The sequence below is a fragment of the Python bivittatus genome, unplaced genomic scaffold (assembly GCF_059951505.1).
Source record: "Python bivittatus isolate LINGU-HERP-01145 unplaced genomic scaffold, Pbiv_v1 ctg000480_np1212, whole genome shotgun sequence".
Lineage (NCBI taxonomy): Eukaryota > Metazoa > Chordata > Lepidosauria > Squamata > Pythonidae > Python > Python bivittatus.
In genome coordinates, this window is record NW_028277075.1 from 6,839,464 (window position 1) to 6,852,925 (window position 13,462).

At 39.1% G+C, this 13,462-nt stretch overlaps 1 protein-coding gene across 1 annotated transcript in view; it reads left to right on the top strand.

Moving 5' to 3' along the window:
- The first annotated feature begins 7,986 nt into the window (after nucleotides 1-7,986).
- The window catches only part of CEP128 (centrosomal protein 128), a 198,922-nt gene continuing 193,446 nt past the window's right edge, over nucleotides 7,987-13,462 (top strand). Inside the window, exon 1 of the mRNA XM_088145261.1 lies at nucleotides 7,987-8,117. The gene's annotated coding sequence lies outside the window, so the exon portion shown is untranslated. The remainder of the gene's footprint in view (nucleotides 8,118-13,462) is intronic.

Here is a 13,462-nt window from a genome sequence, read left to right on the forward strand (position 1 = left end):
CCAAAAAGCTTCACAGCCAGTGTCTGTCTGCAACCGTGATCTCGCCTACAGGAAGCCATGACCATGTGTCACGGCAGGGAAAATGGCCACGGATCCTGTTTGTCACCCAATGTGGAGTTCGCAAATGGAAGCAAAATTTTGCGAACGGTGCTGGTCGCGAACCGAATTGTTTGTGAACTGAAGCGTTTGTGAACCGAGGTACCACTGTATGTAAGTTGAATCTGCATGACTAGCTAGGCTAAAATGAAGTTCAGTTCAACACAATATTCTGAGCCATAAACTAACCAACCATACGTATTGTGCAGACCCAGCCCTGGTAGTCAATCTGTGTTTCTCAGGAGCCCAGAAAATTGAATGAAGTTCAATTAGTTAGCACAGTGAGTCCAAATTGTAGGCCATACACTGCCACTGCCATGCTCTCTGAATCACATGTGGCTGTGATCCCTGTAAGCTGCCTGTAAATGCGCCATTACCAGCATCCCATAACCCACAAAGATGCTCTACATGTGCTCCCATAGTGCTCTCCCCACCCATCAGAGCTACAATTTAAGTTGCAGCAATGATGCCTAGATATGCTTCTATACACAGAGCATACACTAATCCACAACAGTTTTAGACAAATCTGTGTGGCTGTAGTGTGATTAAGGTGCTGGAGTTAGGACTGGGGAGATGTCCCTAGTCTACCAGGGAAGCGCATTGGAGTTTTAGTTTTTTTTTTCAAAAAGAAGGAGGATTAAAAGCATGGGGCTGGGGAATTCTGGGAGTTGAAGTCCACTCATCTTAAAGTGGCCAAGTTTGGACAACACTGGTTTATACTATGTAAGAATAAAATAGGCTACTGAAAAAAAAACAGATTAGCTGATGGTTGGGAGAGGGTGTTGGTCCAGTGAATTTTAACCTTTTTTTTTTTTTTAATGTCTAAACCATGGCTTCTTTCTCTCCCTATCCAGGGACCTTTTCTCTTATCTCTCCTCCATCCTCTTTTGTTTTTTCTTTTCTCTTTTAGGGCTATGCAGCTCCTTGGATTGGGTTTCAGACAAAAAGTACTTTGAAGCTATGTGTGATCCCAGGAAAAGGCGGAGCAGCTTTATAGAGTAACAGAGTAGTTCTGTGTTTCTGCTCCTGAGTGCTTGGAAATCAAATCTGAAGCACTGCATGGACTTCCTCTCTTTCCTTTTCTTTCCAGTCTAGCTCAGTCTCACCTCATTTCCAACCTCCTCCTCCAATATATTTTACATGCAATCAATTTTTATTATTCTTAATTCCATGGGGGGGGTGACACTACCCTTGCTTGGGATGTGGCTTGTCAGGTATATACAAAGAGAAATGTATCTGCACACACAAATGTAACACAGGGAGGGATAAATCTCCAGGATTAGTTTCAGCTGGAGTTGGCAACCCTAGGTTGACATGGACAGGAAACTGACATGTATAAGTTTTTGGCGTTTTTAATTTTTCTTGGTCTACTCTTCCTCTCAGGGAGGTAATCTTCCATTCAGAATCATCTTTTTTTGTGTAAATATGATATATAGTTTAAGCTATAGTTAAATCATTGGTTCATCTAATCTAGTGTTACTTACAGCATTCTACTACAGTTGCAATTGTATACATTCTAATTTGAGACCAGGTTCTGTTACTTTAAGTAGATCTGTATAGGACACAATCTGAATTTGGAACTTCTTGCAGGACAGCCATATGATTACTGCTAAGCTACAGTTTCTCCCTGAGTAAGCACCCCTCTTCCTGTCACTTTACCATTCTTGAACTAGGACAAGGCCTCTCTTCCTGTACAGCAGACATGCAAAGCAGTCAAGCGGCCAAGCAGTCAAGCAGTTCATGAGATGGCTGCATTGTTTTTAACATCAAATTTCTCCACTATCTTGTTAATAATAATATTGCTGATGTTTTTTAATTGTAGTTTTTAACATTTGGATTTTATGGTTGTTTTTATTGTAAGCCACATAGAGTCACTTGATTGTGAGATGGGCAGCTATATAAATGTGAGAAATAAACAAACAAACAAACATTTTTCCAAATGTTAAATACTGTTTTTTCCCTCTAAAGGCATTAAGTATATCTTGTAAAGAGTCCAGATGTTTTCCTTGGTCTCCTTCCAACTACTTTGGCTATCCATCCTGCTATTCCCATTTACACTCATTAAATTTCAATGAATCTAAATGAAGGATCAGCAAACCACTTACTACTATTATCAAGACAGCTGCTGGTTAATGTTGTTTTTCAGCCATGATAACAGAGTGTTTTTCTTTTAAGAAGTACAGCAGAGAGACTTTAGGAAAGAGATTTGGGGAAGTGTAACAGGGACAATGTTTCCCATATTAAACAAATTATGGGGCTCTCTTAAAGATCTCAGAGAGAACGGCTGATTTGAGTTAGATTTCTAGCAGATGTGACATTAGTTGGAATCTCTACTTTTTGGAATGCAGTCTTTAGTGTGCCATTGAAAAATAAGTGTCATCCTCAATCTGAAAAGAAGTTGTGAATGAAAGCACTCAATAGCCACATTAGTATTTTGCAACTATTACAATAAAGATTATTTCCTGTAACAATTCCAAAATAAATCAAATTTTGTTAATATTCTTGAATCTTCTTACCACTCATAGAACTTTTTAGTTTCACAAATTTGACTAAGCCATATCTTAGGCTATCTTGCATTAAACGTGAACCCCACATACCATGTAACCCCATATATATATGTGTGTGTGTGTGTGTGTGTGTGTGTGTGCGGGTGCCCCCCTCCCCCCATTGAGGTATCTGCAGAATCTAGTGATTCTGTCAAAATGGCAAAGCAAAAATATTAGTTGCAATTAAAAACTCTCCCTAAAAATTCTATTAAAAAATCTTAAAGATCTGAAATGGTAAACAAGAAATATTTGCTAACCTTTCCCCAAATTGTAACAAGGAGGCCACTTATTCCATAGTCTAGGCCCTGTCATAGAATAGCCAGAATTAGCTATTGATGGATAAGTATATCCATGGTGGGAACTGCTAAAGGTGCCTCATTAAACATTGAGAGCATGGTGTGGACTCTACAGTAATGGGATGCAAGTACAGTCAAGGCTGTTCCTGCAGGTAAGCTGAAGCTAAACTGTGTAAGGGTTTATACAACACAGCAATCCTAAAAAGGGGCTGGTAACCAACATCCAAGGCAGGAATTTCAACACAGGTGATAACAGCATGTTCTGAAGGTACAAGTCACTACCCATTCTGCTGCTTCTGGGTAGTTGCACTTTCCAGACCATCTTCAAGGATTGCCCCATGAAAAGCATACTGCAATCTTAAACTTAAGATTGCCAGCATGTACAGGAAAAGGCAAAATTAGTTTATCAACATAGGCTGATAAAAGCCCCTCTTTGCCACTAAAGTAATGTGGGTATCTCTTGTCAGGACCAGATCCAAAAGGACCCCCAAACCACAAACTTGATCTTTAAAAGGTCTGATACAGTTCACAGTTCTTCCCCACAGCCTTCCCAGCCCTTCTCCAAAGATCTTTAGCCCCAGAACCAAGTTTGTTTATTTATTTATATGTCACATTTATATAGCTGCCCATCTCACACAAAGCGGCTCTGTTCATAGAAGACCGTCTTAGAAAAAAAATTGTTTTTGTAGTTCTACCCCATTATCTCATAGAATCCACCTCACCTCTAACCTAACACATAAGATGCTGCCATATTAAATCAATCTATCCAATCAATTATCTTGCTGTATCCAATTGTAGGAATGGGCATGGGAGCTGAATCTGATAGTGAACCTGAGTATGTGGAAGTTGAACCTGGATATGAAGACAAGGGTGGTGGGCTGGCATATGAGAATGTGTGCATCTGTGATAGAAACTGTACTCAGTGTTCTTGTCAAGAGTGATGTATTCCTTCCCAATGACATGCCTATGCAATTTTTAAAGATAATTATGTGCTTTATGGCTTCCTTGCAACCCCCTTGCTTGTTTTTGTAATCTTTAAGCTTTAAATATAACTACTGTATATTATTTAGTGATTTCATTGTATCCTTGAAAATAAAAATAATTGTATGATTTGTGATTTCCTTGATCCTATAGCAGAGGTGGAAGAGACCAGCTATGGTCAGTTGGATGAGATGGGTCATGGCTTGGGCAACTGACAGAACATACAAGATCTATAAGCCTGTAATGTTATTCTCCTGATAGGGGAAGGGGGTTGGGGTTAAGATAAGTTTAAGATAGATAATGAGTAATAATTAATGTATAGCAGAAGGAGGTTGTGAAGGACACAGAAACCCATTTTTGGTTGAAGTCACAGTGACCTGGTGAAATAGATAATTTTATAAGAAACACCTGCAGTTGTTTGTAAGAAGTTAACTGGTTTCTTTGTTTAAACTGTCATGTGGATCCTGCAAAGAAAAAGTATATAAGCTATGTAAAATCCGTAATCAGGACTCCCTCCATTAGTTGGAAGTCTCCAGTTTGTTTAGAGCTCTCAAATAAAGTGGATAGAAAAAGTCTGATTTTCATCTTGGTGTTCTGTTCACCTCACACCAAGTCCCGAACCTGGTAATTAGGATCAATTGGCTGGACCCAAACACAATCATATATTCTAATTTGCATAATTCTATATAGGTATCAACCCTTGGAGTTAGGCCAGATCAGGCAACAGATTCCACAGGAATGACTAGAACTCTCCTTTATTGATGTAGACTACAGGGATAGAAACTTGAAATCCTGGTAGCATTCTCCCTCTCTTCCTCTTACGTCAAAGTGAGTTAAGGCAGAGTCAGTTACCATATCTTTCCGACTAAAAGACGATACTTTTTTCTAAAATCCTTACGCTAAAAATTGAAGGGCGTCTTATTCAAGGAAGTCAGCCGAGGAGAGAACCGCGCGGTTGCAAAACTGCCCATACTTTGTCTCTGCAAGGAGGCTTCCTCCTATTGCTAGCCTCCAATCACGAGTGAAGTAGCTTGAGTCTGCAAACAGACTTCCTCCAATCATGAGCCTTATGTAACTGATGTCAGCTGATGCTGAACAAACCAATTAGAGGAAGTCTGTTTGCAGAGACAAGCTAGCCGCAGTTTCACTCTTGATTGAATGTAATCAGTTATGCAAAAGAGCATGGAAATAGAGCTGCAGAGAGACGGTTTGGACCTCCTCCCACTGAGTGTATCAGGACAATGTTAACTAATTACTAAATAAAAATGTTCTGCACTATCTTTAAAATATTGATTTCTTAATTTTGGGTTGGAAACGTGGGGGTCGTCTTCTACATGGGGGCATCTTATTGACAGAAAAATACGGTAAGTTTCTTTCTAATGTTCTCTTCCTGTCTTGGGCTTAAAACATGTTTTCCTACTGCTGTCACATAGTTTCTTCAAGATCATATTTGTGGATTGTTGTTGTTGTTGTTATTATTATTATTATTATTATTATTATTTTGATTTAGAGGCCTCCCAATTCCTTAGCAACTCTAAGTGCCTTACAATTAAAACAAACAAACAGAAGGGTTGCATTCCTACCCTGTTTAAGTTTGTTTTTGCTGCCTCCGGTGACATAATAAACAATTTGTGCTTTGTTGGGATTATATGCTGATTTCTGGTTTAAATGAACTCTTAGGGAAATCTGTGAGAGAATTTTTTCCCCCCACAAGAATTAAAAGGGCTTATTTAAATATGTTCAAATATAAAAATAAAATAAAAGAATAAATAGAATAGCTTCTCAGTGAAGACAGAAAAATGCTGGCAGGTAACAGAGAAAAGGCAGAGCAACTGAACTCCTATTTTGATTCTGCTTTTTCCAACAATAAAATATATGTTCCACCAGGAAATTGTGAAGGGCAGGAAGATGTTGCAGCACTGAAGCTTGAGAATGATAGAAATACAACCAGAGAATATTTATTTAGTCAGAATGAGTAAAATCTCTATCACCAGGTAACTTGATCCTACAGAAGGAATTAGCTGATGGTCTGGCTGAATTGTTATTATAATTTTAAGAAATCCTGAAGTACTGGTGAAGTGTCAGATAACTGGAGAAGAGTCAATGTTCCTATTTTCAAAGTGGGTTGAGGTGGCAGAGAAAAGGAAGATCCAGCAAACCACAGGCCAGTCAGTCTGACCATAATATCTGAGAAGGTTCTAGAACAAATCATTAAGAAATTTATCTGTATGCACTATGAAAACAACTGGTAGTTACCAGAAGCCAGCATGGATTTGTCAAGAACAAAACTTGCTAGATTACCTTATTTCATTTTATTTTGATTGATTGATTAGGTAGATTGGTAGATTGTGGGAATGCTGTAGAAATAACATATTTTGACTTTAGCCAAATATCTGAAAAAAAAAAATCTCCATGACTTGCTGATTAGAAAGGTATGGTCTGGATGGAATAATAATTAAGTGGCTACATAGCTGGCTCAAAAATAATACTCATGGACACTCTCTGAAGAGTGCTTATGAATGATTCCTCATGAAACTGAACAGGTTTGTCAAGTTGGGTGTCATAAGGAACGGTCTTGAATCTTATACTTTTCAGTTTTTTTTATTAATACATCCCTTCATCCCTTGACTACAAAAAAAAAAGAAAGAAAGAAAAAGAAAAGAAAGAAAGGCAAGTTTAATTTTAAACTGCACCCACAGATCCAAATGATAGGAAGTAGCTGTTTTCCTTTATTTTGCATTGGTCAGACTCCACCATGAATATTGGTTTCTAGTTCTGGGTATCCCATTTTCAGAAGAATTCAGAGAAATTAAATAGGTTCAGAGAACATCAACAAGGAGGATTGGAAATTCAAAACAATTATAATGAGAGACTGAAGGAGCTGTGTATGCTTAGCCTTACAACTGAGGGGGTATACAGTAGCCTTCCTCAAATACTCAAATAACTCCTCAGAGATTATCAAGAGAGATCTGTTATCTCCTGTTCGAGAGTGCAGGCCCAGACCAAATGGATTTAAGTTACAGGGAGTCCCCGGGTTAAGAACGTCCGGTTTATGGATGGCCCATAGTTAAGAACAGAGCCTATTGTAGCAAAATTTGAGTCAAATACACAATGATTTGAATTAAATACACAATTTGAGTTAATTACATAATACTACTTATACAGTATTATACAATAATACTGTTCCGGCTTACATACACATTCTACTTAAGGACAGATCTTGGGAACGGAACTCATTCTTAAACTGGGGACTTCCTATACAGGAAATCAGATTTCATTTGAATGTTAGCGGGAAAAAAGGCTTTTGTTTCTTTTTTGCCCAGTGTGTTTCAGATACCAGTCAATTATTTCATCTGTCTTGCTCTCTTAGCCAAATGGGGTTAGGATTAGTGGTTGATGAATGCAAATGTATGTACCCATGCTGTAGTTACAACAAAGATATCACACCAATCAATTATGTCCAGTTCAACAATTATGTAAGAGATGGTCTGCTCTTCATTGGGTGCTTTTAAGCAAAGGCTGGCTGGCCATCGGTCTGGATGCTTTAGGACAGTGCTTCGCAACCTTAGCAACTTTAAGATGGGTGGACTTCAACTCCCACAATTCCCCAGCCCGTCATGCTCGCTGGGGAATTCTGAGAATTGAAGTCCACCCATCTTAAAGTTGCCAAGATTGAGAAACACTGCTTTAGGAATTTGGGTTCCTGGATTGATGAACCCCATCTCCTAAACTGTCTGTAAGATTCTAAGTTACCAGCTTTTGGGAAAGCTCGTTATAATCCAACACAATTGGAAGGAATCGGGCTTGGAAAGACCGCGCAGGGCTGAAATTAAGCGCCTATCCCTTTAAGAAACAGGCGCAGCCTGGCTCGCTCTACTACCGCTTGCTGTACGGGTTCTACGGCAACGAGGAACGGCGCTTCTGACTGTTCTAAGACTAGTTGTCGCGGAGCATTCTGGTAGCTGTAGTTTTCTCTCGAGGCCGAACAACTGGTGCCTCGGGACATTCGAACTACGATTCCTAGGATGCTAGGCGCCTGAGGGGCACTGGCGCCTTGCGAGGCCGCTCTCTCTCGGTGGCAGGGCGGCTAGTTCAAGTTGCCATAGCGGCAGTGGGGCGGGTGTTGGACAGTTGGAGCCGGAGGCGTCGGGGAGTCATGCTTCTTTCCTGACAGCTATTCTCATGTGAGAAGGCGCGGGTTAGTGCCGGGATCAGAGAAGTGTCTGGGGCCCAGTGTGGAAATGTGTGACAGGGAGTGTGAATGAGAGAGCGAGAGAGGATGCATCCGCTCGTGACTTCGGCGCAGGCGGGGGGCTGGATTGATTGTGGTCGTACTGGTGGGACCCGAGTTTCGGGTGACTGAAATTCGGCCAGGAAGGCGTCTTATAACAACCGGAGAAAAGAAGTCTTGCAGCACTTTAAAAGGCCAACAATTTTGCAGCCCGATTGTGTGCATCAGAAGTAGAAGTGGTTCATGTTTTACCCAGCCTTCTTCCTTCTACCGTCCTAGTCTGGTATGGCTCTGATTCAAGGGGTAATAAGTAATTTGACCACGATAACTCGGTAGTAAACCTTGTGGACTTTAGCAGCCTTGCACTAGGGAAGGTGGCAATCCTCTGCCTGCTGAGTTAGGAGGAAGAGCCCTTGAGCAAAATGGGATGCAGAGGTTGAGGTGCCTTTAGAGTAAACTCACAACTCTCTTGGTATTTGATCTGTGCTTAAGGCAACATAGTATAGCGAAGATTTAAAACTGAAAATGAAAGTGTCTTCAGATTATATTTGTGCTTATGAAGACTTAACTTTTTGTAAATGTATTTTTGTAAATGCTGGAATAAGTGTGTGGCTTATAAACTAAAACTTTTTTTTTGCTACCTGATTTGGAAGAAGTTTGTCACCTGCTGTTACTCATTTTACTACTCCTGTGATGTGATTCTGTATTAGCTATTTGTGATGGTTCCCAGATTTCCCTGCTGTATATTCCCTGTTGTATATTCCATCCATGTGGTTATGTAAGACTGCAAACCTATATATGCTTAAGAGTTGGTTCTATTGAAATCCATGAGTCATTCTTAATTTTGAGAAGACAGGTAAAAATTAGCATTATTAAACATTGTGCTGGGTGAGGAAATTAATCTTGCCTTCTAGAAAAATTGTACTCTAGCAGTACAGTGTTCGTGTTTGAGGCATATCATCGCTGAATTAAATAGATTGTAAACCCTTCCTTCCTTCCTTCCTTCCTTCCTTCCTAGGTGGATGAGACAGTGTGATAGCTTTTGTATGCACGTGGTGCTGTACTGGAATGAAAATGGGAACGATGCTTATAGCTGATGATATTCTACATTTAATACAAGCCTTGGGCATATTCTGTTTGTTCCTGAATCACAATATAATGTGGTCCTGATTACTATAACAAAGCTTCCCCTTGCTCCCTTTCAACCTACTTTTTCAACAGTTGTATTCTGTTTAATTTTATAGTGGCTAAACAGAAAGTGGTTCAGCACATACAAATGTTCCCCTAAGCTCTTAGTTTGACTCAACTTCCTTTTTCCTGTTGATTGCAGGCTGGAGAAGTTGTACTTGAAGTTTCCTAAGTGTCCTATTGCTTATAGTCTGCTAGGGTGTGGCTTTTTTCATACATGCCCTGTCTACATTTTATTTGTAATTGCTTTGTGACATTCTGTGGTTAGGGGAGTAAACTGTGTTCTGGGGGATTGTGAAGTTCCCTGGCAGTGTACTGGAGCTTCTTAACTGTGAAGATTGGTAATGGTGCATGCATTTTTCAGACTAGCCTTTCCAATAATTTACTACTTTATCAAAAGCAGGGATTATTGAATATGTTCTAAGCTTTGCTCTCAATTCACATGAACCAGTTTTGGGGTGCTCTTGCTTCACGTGAGAACTTCTATATGAACTAAGTGCATGCCCAAGAATTTTGACTTTGATTTGGGAACCCTAGTCAGGCCATGGGTCTGCTCTAAGGTAGATCACAATTGTATCATTACAGTATTATGGTAGAAATACATGATAAGAAAAATCATTGGCTACATAATGAATATTTGGTTTACAGATAAATTTTATGTCTGAAAAGGTCAAAAGTTCCTACTTACCTTAGTACAATCTGCAATGTAGAGATATCATAGTATATATATATGGTTCTTCAGTAGAAACTAGAATGGGTAAGAGCATTCTGACTTTGAACTGATTGGTCAGAGAGATGCTAAACTTTTCTTTACTGGATATATTCAAGTAGAGGCTGGCAACCATCTTTCAGAGATGTTTTAATTTGGATTTCTATATGGAGCAGGGATTGGATGCAGTGGCCAAAATGATCCTGTCTGTGAATGTATGAACTAATATAAGCCATAAAATAATGTTTTAGTAAGTAGAATAATCAGTCCAATTCTGTTTCAGAAAAAAAAAAAAAGATATTGTAAACACTCCTAACTGGGTAGCCTTATTTTTAGATGAACTGGATATTCAGCCAGCTTTCTCTTTTTCTTCTTTTAATACTGCTATTGGCAATTAATTTGAGTGAGCCTTTCTTTTGCTGTTTAGTAATGTGGGTTCTGAATGAAGCTTTTGTTTTTGGAGATGTTGTACTAAAACTAGTAGTTTTTAGAAGCTTCTCTTTATGGCTAGGACCAGTGCAGGGTTTGTTGTACTGATTATCAGGTTGTTAGGACAAGTTGCTATTTGCTATACCATAATAATATGTGAATATAAACTTTTAATGTGTGTGCATGATGATATTATATGTCTGGACAATTGTATATATGCGTATGTAAGATTCTTCAAAACTGCTACAAGAGGAAGTACAGCGATATCCATGAAAATCAGAGTCATGAGAGAAGGTTAACAATCTTGAAACAATTGGTTACTGTAATATTTCTTTCAAACACTCCCTTTCATTTTTTCTATTGTCCACTATGATTTCTAATCATCAAATCCATACATCATAATTTCATTTTTTTCTGTTTCATGCAAAAAGTCCAAGAAAGGCTTCCAATTAGCATTAAAATTACTCAGTGTCTTTTCTCTAATCAAAGCCGTCAGTTTCGCAATCTCAGCCAACTCTATCAACTTCACCATCCATTCTTCCATTGTAGGTAATGCCAAGTCTTTCTACCTTTGTGCATATAGAAGCCTCGCTGCTATTGTCCTATATAGAAACAAAGTTCCATGAGTTTTTTTCCAGCTGTTTGTCCATCAATCCCAAAAGAAAGGTACCTGGTTTTGATTGTATATTAATCTTTAAAATCTTCTGAATTAAATTATGTATTTGATTTCAATTTTTTAAGCTTTTTTACAAGTCTGCCAAACATGATAGAAAATCCCCTCTTGTTCACATTTCCAACATAAATTTGAAGTACCATTATACATTTTAGATAATTTTTCTGGTGACAAGTACCAACGACACACCATTTTATTAAAATTCTCTTTAAGATTGTAACACAGTGTAAATTTTAGTCCTTTCATCCACATATTTAAACAGTGGAAAATATTTCTTGACCATCTTTTCTTTGGAACTCTTTCATGTACCTGAACACTGATATCATGTGTTCCCTCAGCCATTTTTTCTCCATCCCTAGTTCTTTCAGCCTGATGTCTTCATATGTTCCTTGACAATATGTCCTCTTTGTTGCCCTCCTCAGAACTTGTTCTAACTGGTTAATATCCTTTGGGAAATGGAAAACCCAGAATTGTATATAGTACTGTGATCTCACCAGTGCAGGATAGAAAAAATAAGGGCATGTGTGCTCTCTGTGATGATGATGATAATAATAATATCTGAAAATTTTGAGAATAGAAGAAAACAAAACTAAATACAATGGATCTATAGCAAAAAAGAAAGAAGAAAGAAAAAAACCACAATGACATAACAAGATTGTATTTAAGTAGCAATTCCTGTCCTCTTTTTCTCCATGTCATGGTATTATTTTTATACATACCACTTTGCACCATAGAATTATACTGCAGATAAGTGAGTTATGTGCTGCTAAGTGATTGTGTGAAGGGAAGGCTGTTGGAAAATGTGCATGCTTCTTATCCAGGACTTTATTTCTAACACTTGAGAGAGGAGAATGCCTGGCTGGATAACATGCACTATGCTACGTTAATAGTGTGGTTTCTTTGGGTATGATTTAGAATGTTGGGTGAACCTAGCCTTTCTAGCTTGTAACTTGTGGTTTTGTGTGATATGTGAACCAGGCTTCTATGTAGTTATCCCACTAAATGGGTCTGGGCCACTGTTTAGCGGCTGAGGGCTACATTTAACATTTTGAGGGGTTGAAGGCTGCAAAAAAGATGGGACTACCCATATACAGTGGTACCTCTACTTACGAACTTAATCCGTTCCATGACTCTGATCGCAAGTCGAGTTGGTCGCAAGTCGAAGTAAATTTTCCCATAAGGTTCAATGTAATTACCGTTAATCCGTTCCGGCGTCTGCGGACCACGCGTCAGGGGCGGAAAAACGGCCGCTGACCATGCATCAGGGTGGAAAAAATGGCCGCGGACCACATGGAATGGGTGGAAAATGGCCGCGGATCACATGGAATGGGTGGAAAATGGCCGCGGATCACGTGGCATGGGCAGGAAAATGGCCGCGGACCACGTGGAACAGGCGGAAAATGGCCGTGGACCACATGGCATGGGCGGAAAAATGGCCGTGGACCACGTGGCACGGGCAGAAAAATGGCCGCGGACCACGTGGAATGGGCGGAAAATGGCTCGTAAGTCGAGGTGAATTCGTAAGTAGAGGTAAATTTTTGGGGCCGGAGCTCATCGTATCTCGAAAATTTCGTAAGTAGGAGCGTTCATAAGTAGAGGTACCACTGTATGTGGCAGGGTTGGGGTAGTGCTTTGGTATGCTTCAAAGATATGTCTGTGCTACAACTTTCATTGTAGTCTTCATGTGTTTCCCATCTGAAAATGACAGGAAATTATGCTGTTGGGTTTCAATAATCATGTCAGGAGAACTGTAAGAATGAAAACGGAGATTGAGGTGCACCACAGATCGCAAGTTGCCCACCCATGCATAAATACTTCATAGGATCCTTTTGTGACAGAACTGTCATTTTTATTAAGATAGGTGCAGCTGAACATAAGATTAGACTGTTGATTTCATAATTTTAGAATTAGTGCTTTAATTGAGAAAACCTCTTGTTTTAATTTTAACTTTAATGTAGTGTTCCATATTTATTCCATTTGGAGTGCTAGATTGAACATGATAGCAATAATACCAAATGCTACACTTTACATCTTGAGATTGACTTTGAACTGAAGACCTCATGACTGAAACATCTGGCCTTCCTTCCCTTTTTCTTGATGAAACAGTTCTAGAGAATTTGAAATTTTGCCCATTTTTTCTATTAAAATTTAGGTGATCCTAATGAAAATATTGTGGTAATAAATGTGGGATTTTTTTTTCTCAAGAGCCAGTATGGCTGATTACTTTTTATATGCTTAAGATTACAGACATAATTTTGTTGTTGTTTAGTAGCATCTGATTCTTTGTGATCTGGGAAGACATCATTTCAGCAG